General features: G+C 45.5%; 1 protein-coding gene across 3 annotated transcripts in view; it reads left to right on the forward strand.

Moving 5' to 3' along the window:
- The window catches only part of NDST2 (N-deacetylase and N-sulfotransferase 2), a 110,401-nt gene that overhangs the window by 32,524 nt on the left and 59,760 nt on the right, over window positions 1-18,117 (forward strand). The gene's annotated exons all lie outside the window — the stretch shown is intronic.

The following is an 18,117-nucleotide window of genomic DNA, read 5'->3' on the forward strand; positions in this document are numbered from 1 at the left end:
ACAATCATATACATGTCTCTTTAGAAGTAACTGCCACTGGGTTCATGAAAGTGAGTATATATGATTGCAGTCTAACCTCCCAAATTAATTCTAGCTTTATTTCTGTATTCAAAGCATTCTGAATTAAACCAGGGCAGGGAGATGGAACAGATTATTTTCAAGGACTTTCCTATTATGCCATCCTAGGATTAGGATTGTGTATTGTTCCAGTTAGTTAGTATTCACTGCCGTAAATCAGTTCTTCCCTTCTGAGTCCTAATACAACACTCTTTAAAATACGTCCATTCATTTTTCTTCACCAGCAGCTTTTGAATGGGTAAGCAAAGAATGATTTCAATAGTTATGAACACTAAAAAAATGTGTTTATTAAAAACAAATTGTTCACCCATTCCTTACCCATCTATAGATTTTTCAAATGAGCTTCAAAATAAGAATCCTTCTGATGGATATTCTTCAGCTTGCAGATTTTCCTTTCCCCACCCATCTCTCTCCTACATTTCTGAATGCAGTTCCCCATCAGTTCACCAACTGTAGCCTGCCAGGTAGCTGACAGTCTCCCTGCTGTTGCAGCTGTTGGCAGGCAGCAGTATCAGGTGGTTTACTGAGCCTGTGTCATTCAAGGCTGGTGAACTGCATTCAGTTTGGTTGGTCAGATGTTGTTCAGACCGGCTGGAGGGACTGCTGTTGGCAAAATAGAGGTCAGGTTGACTTGATTTCCCATAAGGAACATATGCTGTTAGGGTTGAATTGATCATATCATCAAGAAAAAACCCCCACACAGGGTTGTATTCAGTGTACTCCTAAGGAGAACGTTCTGTAAGCACGAGGATTTCTCATTGCTCAACAGGACTCCCCCCTCTTTTCCCTCCGACACACCAAAGTCTGTTATGGGTTCTTCCCCCAACCATCCGGAACAGTTATGGGTACAGTGCTGGAGGAGAGAGAGAGAGAGAAGGTCCCCTGTTGCACTAGCAGTAATTATTCCACTCGTGCAATTCCTTAGTCGAATACCAACCACAAAGTTTTCCATAAGACTTTCATAATGAGAAGAGCTGCCAGATGGAAATATTAAGGCTTTGCACTACCAAATCCTGGGCATTTCAAGCATGCAGCTTCTCTCTTAGTGGAACAGATCTCACATCTTCAAATCAATACTGTAAACTGTACCAAACTCAGGAAGGGACATCCTCTCTCCTTCCACCACACTGTTTTTGTACCATTTTAGCTGTTGCATTATTTCTGTAAGCGTGAACTTTCAGAGTACTTGGCAGTGTCAAAGCTTTGTAAGTGTTTCACACATGTTCTTGACATGAAAATAGGATCTGGATACTACTATTTCTAAAGGGACGCGGGTGGCGCTGTGGGTAAAACCTCAGTGCCTAGGACTTGCTGATCGTAAGGTCGGCGGTTCGAATCCCCGCAGCGGAGTGAGCTCCCGTCGTTCGGTCCCAGCTCCTGCCCACCTAGCAGTTCGAAAGCACCCCTAAGTGCAAGTAGATAAATAGGTACCGCTTTATAGCGGGAAGGTAAATGGCGTTTCCGTGTGCGGCACTGGTGCTGGCTCGCCAGTTGCAGCTTCGTCACGCTGGCCCCGTGACCCGGAAGTGTCTTCGGACGGCGCCGGCTCACGGCCTCTTGAGCAAGATGAGCGCGCAACCCTAGAGACGGTCACGACTGGCCCGTACGGGCAGGGGTACCTTTACCTTTACCTTACTACTATTTCTAAAATATGAATACCGTACACTTTTTTTTCTTTTTTTCTTTTGCAAAAAGTGTGGCGGTGTGGGAATGGAGGATAAGTGACATTGCTTGGGATTCAAGGGTGCACTAAAGGCAGAAATACAGCATACCTAGATACTGTACTGTGTAGTCTAGATAGAAAAACCTATATCTTGAAAGTTACAAATCTCTGTAGCATCCTTTTTAATAGCTACTACTCTGCATATAGAAGGTACGCGGGTGGCGCTGTGGGTTAAACCACAGAGCCTAGGACTTGCCGATCAGAAGGTCACGGTTCGAATCCCCGCGACGGGGTGAGCACCCATTGTTCGGTCCCTGCCCCAGCCAAGCTAGCAGTTCGAAAGCACGTCAAAGTGCAAGTAGATAAATAGGAACCGCTCCGGCGGGAATGTAAACCTTTCCGTGCATTGCTCTGGTTCGCCAGAAGTGGCTTAGTCATGCTGGCCACATGACCCGGGAGCTGTACGCCAGCTCCCTCGGCCAATAAAGCGAGATGAGCGCCGCAACCCCAGAGTCGGTCATGACTGGACCTAATGGTCGGGGTCCCTTTACCTTTTTACTCTGCATATAGTTTTAGATGTATATTCAGAAGTTCTGGTGCTTATATGTCAAAAGAACTTTACTTTGCCGGCAAACTTTTATTATTTCCCCATATATCTTTGAAAATACATGCTTTGCAATTTAAGACTAACATTTAAAATCTTCCAATCATACACTTGTTGAACCCTTTTGTATTTTTGTTACGTTTTTAAAATAAAATATATGAATTGTTTTCTTTAAATAAAACACTGAGTAGTTGGCTGTAAAGTACTTGAATGTGACGATTGAATACTAGAAGAGTGTCTAATTCAGCATAAGATTCTAGCCATGCAACCTGTATTTTTTCACAACAACAATTCATTTAATACCTTTACCAAACATTTCCATTGTTGTTAATCATAAGCTGTTCATTCTTGCATCTCAAGAGTCATTGATGGGAATCTATCTTTCGTTCTCTGGAAACATTGGACTGAATTACATGGATATAATTAAAACACAAGATGGAGAATATGAGAACTGAAAAGGAAGCTAGATTTATGAAGCTGTTTCTGAATTCGAATAAGTGTGGGTGTTTGGCTTGTTTTCCCGTTAATACTAAGTGTTCTGCACATGTTTAAGAGCTGCTTTAGCTGAGTTTAGCAGCATGGCAGTGCCTCAGAAGCAGAGGTGCCAGCAGGATTTTCTAGACCTAGTTCATTGTGTATGAATTGGGCCCTCTAACCCATTCACAAAAGAGAACATACATGTGCATATTCATTGTGTCCAATGCAGATTTGTCTCTTCTTTTGAGGGTAAGTGGATGGTTGACAGGCAGAATGCCTCCTGTAATTTTATTCCCATTCTGAAAAAAGGCATATAACTGTCGTGGTTACCACAAAGTACCATTTCACAGAAGAAAAACTGGCGATGCTCAGAGGCTCTCCAAAACAGTGTGCAAAACATCTACAACCTTTTCTAAAGTACAGGGGGAAAGCAGGCAACACCTCCCCCAAAAGAAGCAAAACACTCCCAACAAAGCAGAGGCTTGACAACCATATGTCAGGAGTGCTCTGATGGTGTTTCCTGCTTGGCAGGGGGTTGGACTCGATGGCCTTTGTGGTCTCTTCCAACTCTATGATTCTATGATTCTATGATTAAATAACATTTCAAACGAACAAAGAACACAACCCTAAACACAACCAATCAGTTTAGTAGTCTATTTTTGCATTAAGCAGTATATAACTTAATAAATCATCATAATCACAGTGACTACTACCACCAAACAAAAAGGCAAGTGATGCATTCTGGGGGAAAGGAAGGAAGAATTCTGTGTGCCCAGTGCCACCCATGGCAGAAAAAAGCTTTTAAAACTCTTGATTTTAAAAATAAAAATATTTGGAGATGCAGGATCCTTGGTTGGCATCAAGGAGGTTATCTGAGGGCACAACCCTGAATATGACTTTGTTTGTGTATTGTGTTCTCAGTTATATAAACTTCTTACTTCCCTCAACGTTCGTTTTAAATGCGGAAGAGCTCACATTGTCTTCAAATAAATGATGCTTGGACACATTTTATTTCCTTATTTGTTTTTAGTTCTCCCTTCACTTTGTAGCCCCAGGGCAGGTTACATACAGCTCAGTACAATTAAATCATGTAAGACATTTCACCTCCAATCAGTGGCGTAGCGTGGGTTCTCAGCACCCGGGGCAAGGCAAGTAATTTGCGCCCCCTAACCCGTGGATTTTAGCACTTGAGTCTCTTCCGCGCGCCCCCCAGATGTTGCGCCAGGTGCAGCAGGCCCCCCTGCACCCCCCACGCTACGCCACTGCTCCCACCACAAGTCTTCAGGACAGCCTTCCGAAGGCTGGCGCGGGGAGAAGGTCTCTCCGCCCCACCGCCAGGCTTCGGAGCAGCCTTCCGAAGGCTGGCGCGGGGAGAAGGTCTCTCCGCCCCACCGCCAGGCTTCGGAGCAGCCTTCCGAAGGCTGGCGCGGGGAGAAGGTCTCTCCGCCCCACCGCCAGGCTTCGGAGCATCGTTCCAAAGCCTGGCGGCGGGAGGAGGTCTCTCCGCCCCACTGCCAGGCTTCGGAGCAGCCTTCCAAAGGCTGGCGGCGGGAGGAGGTCTCTCCGCCCCACCGCCAGCCTTCGGAGGAGGTCCGAGGATAGTGGGGTTCCTGCTTCCTCGAGGAGGGCCGGCCAAACGCGCCCCCCCCAAATGTTGCGCCCGGTGCGGCCGGCACCCCTGGCACCCCCCACTCTACGCCACTGCCTCCAATGGCTTGTGCAGAAGGAGAATGGGGTGATTGGTTTGTTTTTGTTCTTGTTTTTATTATGGGTTTTCTTTTTTATCTTGTCTTTTTATGCTGTGAATTGCATCAATAACAAATAAAAGGGTATTCAGATATTGGGGCCTAAGTTATTTAGGGATTTATTTGTCAATGCAGGCACTTGGAAGCACATTGGCAGCCACTGCAAGTCTTAAAGAACTGCTGCAATATGTGTCAGGCCAATAGAATCCACTCGCAATCCACAGAGCCACTCCAAGCGGAAACCATGTCCCTTGGTATCGAAGCTGACAAGGCCAGGGAGAATCAATAGAGTAGCACTCATCCATCCTTATTTCAGCAACGACCACCAAGCCAGATGACTAGTGCCAATTTGGTGCTGTATCCGGCCCTGAAATTGGATTGAAGAGGGACCAGATAATTGCTTCTTCCAAGCCTGTCTACAGTTGAACTGCTGCCATCTTTTCGAGAGCTTCTTGCCTAAGAAGAGAATATTAGCAGCTGGGCAATCCCTTAACATTTCCGGGTCCTCCCTATAATTTCAAATAATACTAGAACCTAGGTTTGCTAAGGCAGGAGTGGGGACGTTGTACGATGTCAGGTGATTCTGAAGAAGCAGAACTCGTATCTCCTCTGTTAACCACTGGTGACATAAAAGCTATTTTTGAGAGCATATTTGAAGAAGGACTGCATCAAAAGGCAAAGGAAAGGGGTAAAGGTTAGATGAAAGTTTTAAGGAAATGTTAGATCAGAGGCATAGATATACCATATAGCTGTGTCTTCTAGCCCTTGCATTGGACTGATCAGAGGCTGTTTTATGATACGTGAAAGTATAATAATTATCTGTCAGTTCTCTTTCCAGTGTTCGTGTTCAGTTTAGCTTAGTGCTTTGATTTGGTTTGGCCTATGTTACGAGGCCATAGCCTGCCGCCTTTTACTTTTGATGTCGCAAGCTACAGTGTGTGTAATTGTGTTGAACTTAATTTCGCTGAATTTTAATTCTGTGTAATTCATTTGAAGTCAGAGAATGCTGTATCTCCTCTGCCTTAGCGCTGCTCAGCCTGCCATTGCCTAGATTTGCAGCACTGCATCAAAACAAATAGGAAGTGTAACAAAATGCAGGATTAATCCCTTTAAAGTAAACACCTCATTCTTCTAAGTCAGCGTTTGATGTCAATTTATCACAAAGCCTGGAAGCATCAGCCTAGTGTGGGAGGGAGTCATATTTGGGTGCCACATAAAATCTGCCTCTGTTTAATGCGATGCAGTTGGGAAGACTGTATTTCAGAGGCCAGCTGCAGGGTATTTAAAGTTTCTTACTGTGAAATCCTGTTCTCTAGTCTTGTTCCAAAAAACTGGTGCTTGACTTATTCCTTCTAAAATCTGGTTGTTCTGTGCTGGCTTTTGATTTATAAATATATTTTATAGGCTTAGGGCATAAACAGGAAGAATGGGAGATGTTAAAGTAATGCAAATGGGAATTTTCTTGCTTTCCAACCAGTAATCTTCCACTATCCACGATTAGAAATGTGTGGGGTAGTGCTTTTGGATCACACCTCTGCTTCGTGATTGTCAAATTTGTATATGAAATGCTGCAATACTTTGTAATTCTGATGGGAGTTGGGGTTTTTAAAAATAATCTGTTAGAGAAATCTGTGCCTGAGATCCATATACTTGCTGTTCACAAAGTATTAACCCTTTTCATGAAGGGTTATTCTCAAGTACCTGGTACAGTTTGGGCTTAATCACCCTTCAGCTTTTGAAAACAAATATACAGTACAAGTATCTATCAGTCATGCCTACCTGTGTGTATGTGTTTATAATTTCATATTATGCTCATCTGATTAAGATCACAACCATCTCTATCCCTACTTTTTAGAGAGTGGGGGTAAAATGAACATCACAGGATTTTGACTTCTGGTGAGAATAGCTGCATTCAAATTTTGGGATTTCTGTATCTTTAATGAAGCAGGGAATTTCGGCATACTATTATTTTGTGTGGCAATAGTTCACTACCTTGCTCACACCTACCTCTGTTTCCATGTTTGTTATAGTGCTTACGTGTTTTTTATACTGCGGACGTTAAAATTGTAGTAAAGAGTGGTTCTCATCAGCTATGAGCCCATGAAAAAGAATATAGTGGTACCTTGGTTTAAGAACAGCCCTATTTACGAACTATTCGGTTTATTAACTTCCACAAAACTGGAAATAGTGTCCCGGTTTGCAAACTTTACCTCAGTTTAAGAACGGAAGCCAAACAGTAGGAAGGGCACCAGCAGTGGGGGGCCTCATTAGAGAAAGTGTGCCTTGGTTTCAGAACGGTTTCGGTTTAAGAACGGACCTAGGAACAGATTAAGTTCGTAAACCGAGGTACCACTGTGTTGTACAGAGAAAGTGACTTGGATCCTAAGAGGTTAAATTAAGGAACTTCCTAGAGGAAAACCTTTCCATCCCATCCTCCCCTTGTAGCTACCTGCACTGAAAAGCCTCTCTGGAGTTTCAGTATCTTGAAAATTGTAGAATGGAGCAAGGAGGAATTGCCCAAATTTGGGCAAGCATCTGCCCAGCTTGGGGCAATTCTCCAGCAAAATTAAATTCCTCTGTGATAAATGAGCCTTACTCCTAGCCAAGTGTGCTCACAGTTGCAGACTAACATATAAAGCTTCCTTATGGGGAGTTATGCCAGAGAAATTCAAGTGCTAGAAATGAGATTTGTTCTGGGCCAGACACATTTTAGGGGGAAATCCTTCTGAGGTCTGTTGTAGTGTCTCAAGTGCAAGGGACACCAGTGACTCATAATATTGCACTGTGATTGGATTGTAGGGTGGCTGCCAGACCCAACCACAGTTTGTAAACACTTATGTGTGAAACCTCATACAGATTAGAGCCGCTAGAGACAAGTCCAGCTTATATTGTCTTTTGTTAACATAATGAATATGATTAATTTGAAGGCAAGTAGGTTAATAGAGGAGGTGAAAGTCTTCTTGGTAGCTTTTGTGTTAGAACAGTGGTTCCCAAACCTTTGTCCCTACAGACAACTTGAAAATTGCTGTGGGTCTTGGCAGATCATTTCCTAAGTTTTCTTCCTGGTGTAGAAATTGTAATATGCTGTGCTAGATGCTACATTGTTTTGGTTGTATTTCTTATATTGCATTTTACTGTATCACTATTTGAATTCAGATTATAATACACACCCCAAACCACCTGAATGGAGCTTCTGGAACATTGGTGGTCTGTGGAACTCCTATGTGAAAATTTACTCAAGGCCTATTTTCCAGTCATGGTTTGCCTATGCTGGAAAATGAAATTGCCAATTCATTAACTGCTAGGAATATCAATTAGCACAGGAATCCCCAACTTTTGGCCCTCCAGATGTTTTGAACTACAATTCCCATCATCCCTGACCACTGGTCCTGTTAGCTAGGGATCATGGGAGTTGTAGGCCAAAACATCTGGAGGGCTGCAGGTTGGGGATGCCTGAATTAACATTTTTAGCCGCAGAAAGTGTTTTTTTAATCTTTATGTGACTCAACTGCTGTTAAGTAATCAAGAATCCCACTGTGCTGACATCATTCACGCCCGCCAGTGAGTGTGCTGACATCAGACACCTGCGCACCCACAGTGTGTGTGGCTCCAGGCACCCATGGTCCCACAGCCAAGCTAGTGGGCCTGTTCAGAATTGTGTCTTTGTTGTCACATGCCTTGTTTCTAGATGGAGATCTTTCTGGCAAGCGGGCCCCACCACAGGAATGATCAAGCTAGATTTTTTTTTTAAAGATGTAGCTTTAGAAACGTCTAACAGTATTGAGCAGGAAGGAACCCGAGATTCTGCAGACAGTTCCATGTAGTTGGATCGCATTTCTTAAAACTCATCAGCCAGCCATATCACAGAGCACTTGGGTGCATTTAGGCAAGTGGCTCTGCTGAATCCCTGTGAACTGAAGTGTGATACAACGAGTTGTCCCTTGACTGCAGATTTAAGCAATCATCACAATTCCGCTGCCCAGATACATTGTCTGCAGGTAAGGATAACTGAGTGGTCTGCTTTGTTCATTTGCTTGTTGCAATTAGCTTCTGAAAATAACTTTCCACAAATTTCCTCCCTTGAAAATTCACTTTTGTTTCACATTCTCTTGTGTGAATTTGCTCTCATGAACTTTGCTGGTCTTGTGAAAATTAACTGCTCTTACAAGCCGGTGAGTTGAATATAGCTCATGGAAAGTTCTGTTTGTTCAGCTCTGCTGTAGGAGCATGTTCATTTTCATATTCTCAGGAATAAGTTTCTGCTGAATCAGAGGTGTGGTCCTTTTGTAGAACAATGTAATAATGGAATGAGGTGTGTGGATTAGCAGAAAATTTCCTCCTGATAGGAGGAGCTTCTGTGAACCAATTAGTAAAGTTTCTTAGAATTTCCAACATCTACTCCATATCATGCTACTCTTTCTTTAAATTGTAATCAGCAGGGGCAGTAAGGCACACACTCCCCCTGTCCATGTGACCCATGTGATTACACACCCTCCATTCAGATGTGTTTTCCCTCAGCCAGTATTGGACGTGAGATTGGCGGAGAAGAAATTGGCTGGTGGGTGGAAGGTGGCTGCAGCAGTAAAAGCTAAGTGTAGATTTAGGTTAATTTGAGACTTTGGACTTAATGGTCTCAAAGTCACCACTCTGTAGACTTTAATGCATATTACTTCAAAGTGTGGTGAGCCAGCCCTGCTGTGTTTTTAGGGTGCTGATTTTGGTGAGTGAGACCTGGACTCCTGCCCTGATAGTGCCACTGTTAAGAGAAGTGGATGAGAGATGGGTTTAGTATCTCCTCACCCATGTGCCCGTTTAGCCCTTTAAACTGTACACACACACACACACACACACACACACACACACACACACACTTTGAACAGGGAAGAGCTGTGTTTAAAAGGCATAGGTCTGGTGCAATCCTGTGTGATTAATTTTGAGAGCAAGGTAAATTCACTCTTCCCCATCTAAGGCAGTGTGGTTCTGCTCTGATGAAAATGTGTTTTTTTATCTCTGAAAAGTAGCGGGGGAGGAAGAATGGGTGTTAAAAAATGCTCTGTGTTGCAAGACCGCTGTGCAATAAATGAATGGTTCAGTTTCTTGTGGGTGGCGAGATCCACTGCACCGCTGCTTTTGCCTTCCTCAGTTTTTACAAAGCTGTTTCAGTGCCTTGACTACATGGTGATGAAGCCTGCTGGCAGTAAGGCAAAGTAGCTAGAATTGTTCTTGTTAAGTAAAAAGGCATCAATTTATAGAATCTGATGCTTTTTGGTACCCAGATAGTATGTTAACATCTGTCAGCATTTTGTTTAAACTTTGAGGATAGTCATTGCCTCATAGCTTTATAGATGGGCAAGTATATAGGTCACTGTTTCAACCTGTGTGGGTCTGTGCAATTTATTCTGGTGTTTTTCAGGCTTTTCTGTATGCAGAACTGCTTGTTAGTTAAACGGTGTGATTTTGATGAAGTACAAAAATGTCTGTGCATCCATTGTTCAAGCTAAAACAAGTATCCATTCAACTTCTTGTACTGAGTACATACTTTGGATTAAAATTAGTCCTGCTCACTGACAATCCCACTTTGATGATTTTGGGCAGAACAGCACTGACTTCCTTATTATGTTCAGACTTAAATGCGTCTTTGTAGGAAATGTTTTCATAGGTGCACATGTTATAGACAGGGCAATTGAACTCTTTCTGATATGATAGTTAAGAGCTGGTACAGTGGTGCCTCGCAAGACGAAATTAATTCGTTCCGCAATTCTCTTCGTCTTGCGGGTTTTTCGTCTTGCGATGCACGGTTTCCCATAGGAATGCATTGAAAATCAATTAATGCGTTCCTAGGGAAACCACCTTCAGGCCAGGTCCGGGGACAGTCTGTCCCCGGACCTCTTCTGAAGGCTGGGGGGGGGACAAGGGCTTTTCTTCCCACCCCCAGCATTTTAAAAAACCCTGGGACAGCGGAGGAGATCCGCTGTCCGGGGGATCTTAAAATGCTGGCGGGCGGCATTTTAAAATCGCCCCGGACAGCGGAGGACTTCTCCGCTGTCCGGGGCGATTTAAAAGCCCCTGGGAAGGCAGGCAGGGGGGAGCAAAGACTTTCGCCCCCTGCCCGCCTTCAGAAGGTGTTCCCACCCCCCCGCCCGGCTTCGCAGCAGCGCTACGAAGCCCGGCAGCTGGGGCAGCTGTTCCCGCCCCCCTCCCCCCTTCGGAACATCGTTCCGAAGTGGGGCGGCTGGGGCAGCTGTTCCCGCCCCCCCTCCCCCCTTCGGAACATCGTTCCGAAGTGGGGCGGATGGGGCAGCTGTTCCCGCCCCACCTCCCCACTTCGGAACAGCGTTCCGAAGTGGGGCGGATGGGGCAGCTGTTCCCGCCCCACCTCCCCCCTTCGGAACAGCGTTCCGAAGTGAGGCGGATGGGGCAGCTGTTCCCGCCCCACCTCCCCCCTTCGGAACAGCGTTCCGAAGTGGGGCGGCTGGGGCAGCTGTTCCCGCCCCACCTCCCCACTTCGGAACAGCGTTCCGAAGTGGGGCGGATGGGGCAGCTGTTCCCGCCCCACCTCCCCCCTTCGGAACATCGTTCCGAAGTGGGGCGGCTGGGGCAGCTGTTGCCGCCCCCCCTCCCCCCTTCGGAACATCGTTCCGAAGTGGGGCGGATGGGGCAGCTGTTCCCGCCCCCCTCCCCCCTTCGGAACATCGTTCCGAAGTGGGGCGGCTGGGGCAGCTGTTCCCGCCCCCCCTCCCCCCTTCGGAACATCGTTCCGAAGTGGGGCGGATGGGGCAGCTGTTCCCGCCCCACCTCCCCACTTCGGAACAGCGTTCCGAAGTGGGGCGGATGGGGCAGCTGTTCCCGCCCCACCTCCCCCCTTCGGAACAGCGTTCCGAAGTGAGGCGGATGGGGCAGCTGTTCCCGCCCCACCTCCCCCCTTCGGAACAGCGTTCCGAAGTGGGGCGGCTGGGGCAGCTGTTCCCGCCCCACCTCCCCACTTCGGAACAGCGTTCCGAAGTGGGGCGGATGGGGCAGCTGTTCCCGCCCCACCTCCCCCCTTCGGAACATCGTTCCGAAGTGGGGCGGCTGGGGCAGCTGTTCCCGCCCCCCCTCCCCCCTTCGGAACATCGTTCCGAAGTGGGGCGGATGGGGCAGCTGTTCCCGCGCCACCTCCCCACTTCGGAACAGCGTTCCGAAGTGGGGCGGCTGGGGCAGCTGTTGCCGCCCCACCTCCCCCCTTCGGAACATTGTTCCGAAGTGGGGCGGATGGGGCAGCTGTTCCCGCCCCACCTCCCCCCTTCGGAACATCGTTCCGAAGTGGGGCGGATGGGGCAGCTGTTCCCGCCCCACCTCCCCCCTTCGGAACAGCGTTCCGAAGTGGGGCGGATGGGGCAGCTGTTCCCGCCAGCCCTCCCCCCTTCAGAACATCGTTCCGAAGTGGGGCGGCTGGGGCAGCTGTTCCCGCCAGCCCTCCCCCCTTCGGAACATCGTTCCGAAGTGGGGCGGCTGGGGCAGCTGTTCCCGCCCACCTCCCCCCTTCGGAACATCGTTCCGAAGTGGGGCGGCTGGGGCAGCTGTTCCCGCCCCACCTCCCCCCTTCGGAACATCGTTCCGAAGTGGGGCGGATGGGGCAGCTGTTCCCGCCCCCTCCCCCCTTCAGAACATCGTTCCGAAGTGGGGCGGATGGGGCAGCTGTTCCCGCCCCACCTCCCCCCTTCGGAACATCGTTCCGAAGGGGGGCGGCTGGGGCAGCTGTTCCCGCCCCACCTCCCCACTTCGGAACATCGTTCCGAAGTGGGGTGGCTGGGGCGGCTGTTCCCGCCCCCCCTCCCCCCTTCGGAACATCGTTCCGAAGTGGGGCGGCTGGGGCGGCTGTTCCCGCCCCCCCTCACCCCTTCGGAACATCGTTCCGAAGTGGGGCGGCTGGGGCAGCTGTTCCCGCCCCACCTCCCCACTTCGGAACATCGTTCCGAAGTGGGGTGGCTGGGGCAGATGTTCCCGCCCCCCGCTTCGGAACAGCGTTTTAAAATGCTGGGGGTCGGCAGCGAACGCTCCCGACCCCCAGCATTTTAAAACCTCCCCGGGACAGAGACTTCTCTGCTGTCCCTTGGAGATTTTAAAATGCTGGGGGTCGGCAGCGAACGCTTCGCTCCCGCCCGCCAGCATTTTAAGATCGCCCGGGGCAGGTGGGGGGAAGGCAGGCGGGGGGGGGAGCAAAGACTTTTGCCCCCCGCCGGCCTTCAGAAGAGGTCCTCTTCTGAAGGCCGGCTGTGGGCGAAAGTCTTTGCTCCCGACCGCCAGCATTTCCCTATGGGCTTTCGTCTTGCGATGCAAGCCCATAGGGAAATTCGTCTTGCGAAGCGCCTCCAAAACAGAAAACCCTTTCGTCTTGCGGGTTTTCCGTCTTGCGAGGCATTCGTCTTGCGGGGTACCACTGTATAGTTGTAATAGTAGAAAAGTGTTGTCCTATCCTGCATTGGTAAATCTTCCTTTACAAGTCATTTGCAACACTGATCACACAAAAGTAAGCAAGTAAGTAAGTAAATGAAAAATGTATTGGCTCTTAAGTTATGTAAATGGCAAGAGTTGGCTCATAGAGCTTGTCGTTTCTTAAGTTTTACTTGCTGCCCTTCTTGCTCTTTTTACTCTTGTTGAATGAACGGTTGTTAAAGATAGGGAAGTAGGTACGGAAAAGCAGTGATGTGCTGGGGAGTGAACAAATAAATATATTTCTATGGGTTTAGAAATGTGAGGTCAATGCTAATTTGCTGTGCCAAATTGAAATAATATTTATATATCGAAGAAAGCATTGCTTTTCACTGACAGAAATGCATGCCTTTAATTTCTGTTAAACATATTTTTATTTTCCTGTAGTCGCTGAATCTTCTCTCTTCCACCTATGAGTTTCCATCTTCAAAAAGCAAGGAGTACTTAATAATTAAAGCAGTGATTGGGGATGACTCATCTATTTTCATTCTCTCCCCCTGGCACAGATGCCCACTCACAACACCTGTTAAGCAGCAGTCTATGCCATTTCTTCACACAATTGTAGCATGATCAACATTAGGGGGAAATGCCATCATTAAAGCTAGCTAACATCTGATTTTGCCACTAACCGGTGAAATTGTGAGGTTACTAGAGAGAAGCAGAGAACAGAGGTTTCACCCATCTCTAAAAGCTGATCTCCTTGTAGTATCCAATTCTGCTGTAAACTCTTCTCATAGTAATCTTCTTTGACTTCTAAAGAACTGTCATTGAAACTATAATTTTAAAATGTGCTCCAGTCTGTACCCAGACAAGGGTTTCAGGAGTCCAAAAAGTTATTTATTGGCACCACATACTGTTGTGAAAATTCTAGACTTTGAATTCTGGATATTCTGAGCAATAGTCACATAACAGTGAGTGTATTCAGGCCATAGCAAAATGGCCAGCTACCGTCAGAGAAGTTGTGTGTCTCAATAAGGGAAGTTTCCTAGAGTCCCTGGAGTCTTCCCTTTGGCTTTCTGAAAATTGAGTCCAGCCTTCCTAATCTTTACATAGTTTCCCCAGAGGACCAAAAACAAAAAACCAACTGTAAAAGAACAGAACAGTTTTTAAACTCAATACAATGTAGAAAGCATTTGTTTTAGCTCTGTCTTGTGCAAAAGGCCCCAGCAGTCATATGTACTCCCTGTGTGATAGAAGACAATCAAAATGAGGTAGAGTTTCTAACATTTGTAGGAAAATACGTTCGCTTATCTTGATGTATTTCATCTAAACAATATGACCCCAGGCCTTCAACCTGTGTTGGGTGGGGTTTCACCCTCCCTAAATAAACACTCAGGTCTGCATCTTTGATTCAGCTCATGTAGCTCGTGCTTTGTGTAGATGCATCTTAAAATCAGTCCGCACGGCACTTTCTTTTCTTTTAGCTTGAGCCTAGACTTCATTTGAACTGGCAACTGAACACCGTTTCAATACTCTTCATGTGAGCTGTCCTCATTTTTTTTAAAAAAAAAAGCTTTTTAATGCACAGCAGCCTAAACATTCATTCATTCATTGTTTGTTAGGTGCCATATTTGTTGGACTGTCTTCAAGGGCAGCCCCATATAGAGCGCATTGCAGTAGTCTAAACGTGAGGTTGCCAGAGTGACTGTCCCAGCACTCAAGCACATCATGCCCAAGCAAATTGGCTCATGCACATCATGACCACTCGCTCAAGCGCCTTGTCAAAATAGGGAATATTTGCACCTGGCAAGTTAATGCAATTCTTGAGATTCCAGGAGGTGGTCTCTAGGGTTAATATTATGGCCACCTCCTTCAACCTGCTCAGGATCATTCCCTCTCCTAGGGAAGCAATAATTCCATTCGGGACCCAGCTGGTTAGCCCTCTCTCACTAGATTGTTATAAGGTGGAATATGAGTGGTACAAACAGGCTGCACCTTGCACTTTTGCAAGCACCTTGTCCACATCCTTGGGCCATAATGACTGAATTTAATCCATCCGCATATGACTGCATCAAAATTCAAATATCTTTAATACGGTCAATGACCAACAAGCAATTTATAAAATAAAATAAAATTGGCAATATGAGTACTATTGTACTACAGATAACAGTGGAGATATGGCCCAATCACAAAATTGGTACTTATGTTTATGACCAGGTTTCGACTTTTAAGGTTTTGAGAATTCAATTCAAATGTCATTACTATTTATTATCGTTCCTTCGATGTTTACAATTTGAACTCCGTTGCTGTCATCATTGCTCGTCTTATTCTTGTTGCAATGTAACAGTACTTCGCCACAGGCCTGTTGATTTCGGGGTCTTTGTCAGCTAAGAGGTGTCTGATATAGGTGTCATCTGTACTACGAGGTATGACTGCATCTTATTCTGGACAAATTCACCGAGTGTACTGCAGACACAGTGGCGTCCAATTCATTGCAGATGCAAGCTATTTTATCCTCCAAGTGCTTAGCAAATAAATCATAGGTGAGAGTCTGGGGGCCAAATTAGATGTGATTTTTGTCACTCATTTTTGTTTAACAAATAGCACAGGGAGGTGGGGGGGGGGTTGCACTGGGATTGTGGCAGTGGGAGCAGGACTTCAACTGTTTCCCCCTTGTCACTGTCTCGGTCAGCGTTGGGAGGCCCTGCACCAATTATTTGCAGTGGGAGCTTTCCTTGGTCTGAAATTCCTTGGCTTGAAAGGACAGCATTAAGAATTGGAAATCTTCCCTTGCATGAAAATTATGCCAAAGAAAGCTCCCCAGTCTTAAAAGCCTTGTGGCTGCAATACTGGTGACCAGAGCCAGTTTCAAGTATTTATTTATTTGTTTGCTTAGTATTTTTTTACCTGCCCTTCCCCCTGAGGTCCTAGGGTAGGTTAGAATGTTACCAAAACAACAACAACCACAGTTAAAATTGTGTCCACTTTAAAGATCCTGATATTTACATATAAAACCCTAAAAACGCTGGACTCGGTTACCTGAAAAAAAATGTCTTCCCCTCCACTGTCCAGTAAGCACATTAAGAACAACAAATGGAACATGGTTCACTTTGCACATGGCAACACTGTGGAATGCTCTCCCTGCTGGAATATAAGGAGCTCTGTCAGTACTGGCACTTTGCTGGCTCTTGAAGACACACGTGTTTAAAGAAGCATTTCCCTGATCTCCTGACTTGATCCTCCAGTTTCAATTGGTGTTTTACCTATTCTAATTGTTACGCTGGTTTAATGGATTTGCTTATTGTAGATTTTAATTGTTGCATTTTAATTTCAGTGTTTTGATGGAGCTGTTTTATTGTAGATTTTAATTGTGTGCAGGCAGGTTCCTGTTTGTGCGGGGGGGGGGGGCGTGTTCCAGGTCATTTCACACGTCAACGCATTCTGCCCCTACCCCCAAAAACAACACATGGGTCAGCAGTTGCACATCAACTGGATGAGCACAAAATAGATGCCACCTGTATTGCTATATTCCTTTTAGTTGGTTTTATAATTGTAAACCACTTAGAAGCTCCTTTTTTTTTCCCTAGTAAACAATAGATAGATTTGATTAGATTTTAAAAAAATAATTCCAGTAGCATCTGAGAGACCAGCTAAGTTTGTTCTGGGTACAAGCCTTCGTGTGCATGCACACTTCTTCTTCAGCATCTGAAGAAGTGTGCATGCACATGAAGGCTTATAATTTTAATTTATTTTTAATTTTTTAAATTTATTTTGACTGTGTCAGACCAACACAGCTACCTACCTGAAGAAGATGATAGATAGATTAGATTAGATTAGATTAGATTAGATTAGATAATATTGGTGCCACCTCACTCCAAATCTCCTGATGACCTCTCCCAGCAGCTTCTGAAAAATAGCTTGGGGTACAAGGTGGAACCCTGTGGGGCACCGCAGGATATGTTTTGCTCAGCTTTGCTCATTTCTGGTTGCAATTTAAGATGTTCATTATTACCTTTTAAAGCCTTAAACAGTTTAGGGGCAAGATAGTTGAAGGGCAGTTTGTTCCAGTTATAATTCTGCCTGTTCCTTACAGTCAGTTTGACAAGCCTCCCTCCCTATGTCCCTTGAGTAGCTGAAGTAGAGTTAAATGGCGGTGGGGGGGGACATCTTTTCTTTGGATTATGGATCTCCCCGTCATGAAAGATTCATTTTGCTTTTTCTCTTACTATTGCATTTTACTATCAAGTAAAGACCTCTTTGTTTAGGCGAGTTTCGATTTGCCCTTCTGTTAGACTTGTAGTTATATTGCTTTGCTCTGCTGTGTGTCAGTTACTGTGATTCACTATATCTTTTTGAAGGGGGGTTAGTAAATTTTAATCTGCCTTCAACAGTGTTAAGGTAGAGAGGCAGGGTAAAAATGGGGTAGATAAATAAAAATGTAGCTTAGGAATGGGAATGCAGCAAGAAGATTTTGATTGTTTTATTGGGGAGCCATTTTAAATTTATCATATTAATGGAACCACTTAAGGCACTCTATTGTGTAGCCTTATTTACTCAACAGCAGTGCAATATTTCAGAAGGCTGAGGACAACCTAGCTGGCTGCTAAAGTTCCATTTAAATATTTATGATGTAATAGAGGAAATGGAAGGATTTCGGACCATACATACATCTGCACATTTTCTCCAGGGAATTGAACCATTAAAAAATTGGGTTCAGTTCCGATTCATCAGCATTTTTTTTAACTCTCCAGTTTTGTTCTGGTTTGGACATTAACTTTAAAAAGAGGTTTAATAACCGGCTCAGACATGTTGAACTGTTGGAAGTAATATTTCATGCAGATTAATTTCAGCCTCTTACTTTCAGTGTAGCCCTGAAAAGGGTTAACTTGAGATGCAAGTTTATTTGTAAACTTTTCTGAAGGTTTTCACATACAGAAATACAACAGGATAGAAAGAGGAAAATAAAACATTGAGATAGACAGTAAAAGGGAATGGGAGGGGAAATATTTGGTTTTTTGAACGTGCTGTTCTTGTGCTGTGGAATGTAAGGAACTGTGACTCTTCCCTAAGCCTTGAGTATGTTGTCACCTAAAATTGTACTGTTAGATGGCCACATTGTGATTTTGTGTCTGTTTTGT

This window comes from Podarcis bocagei, assembly GCF_964188305.1.
Source record: "Podarcis bocagei genome assembly, chromosome: 4".
In the NCBI taxonomy this organism is placed as follows: Eukaryota; Metazoa; Chordata; class Lepidosauria; order Squamata; family Lacertidae; genus Podarcis; species Podarcis bocagei.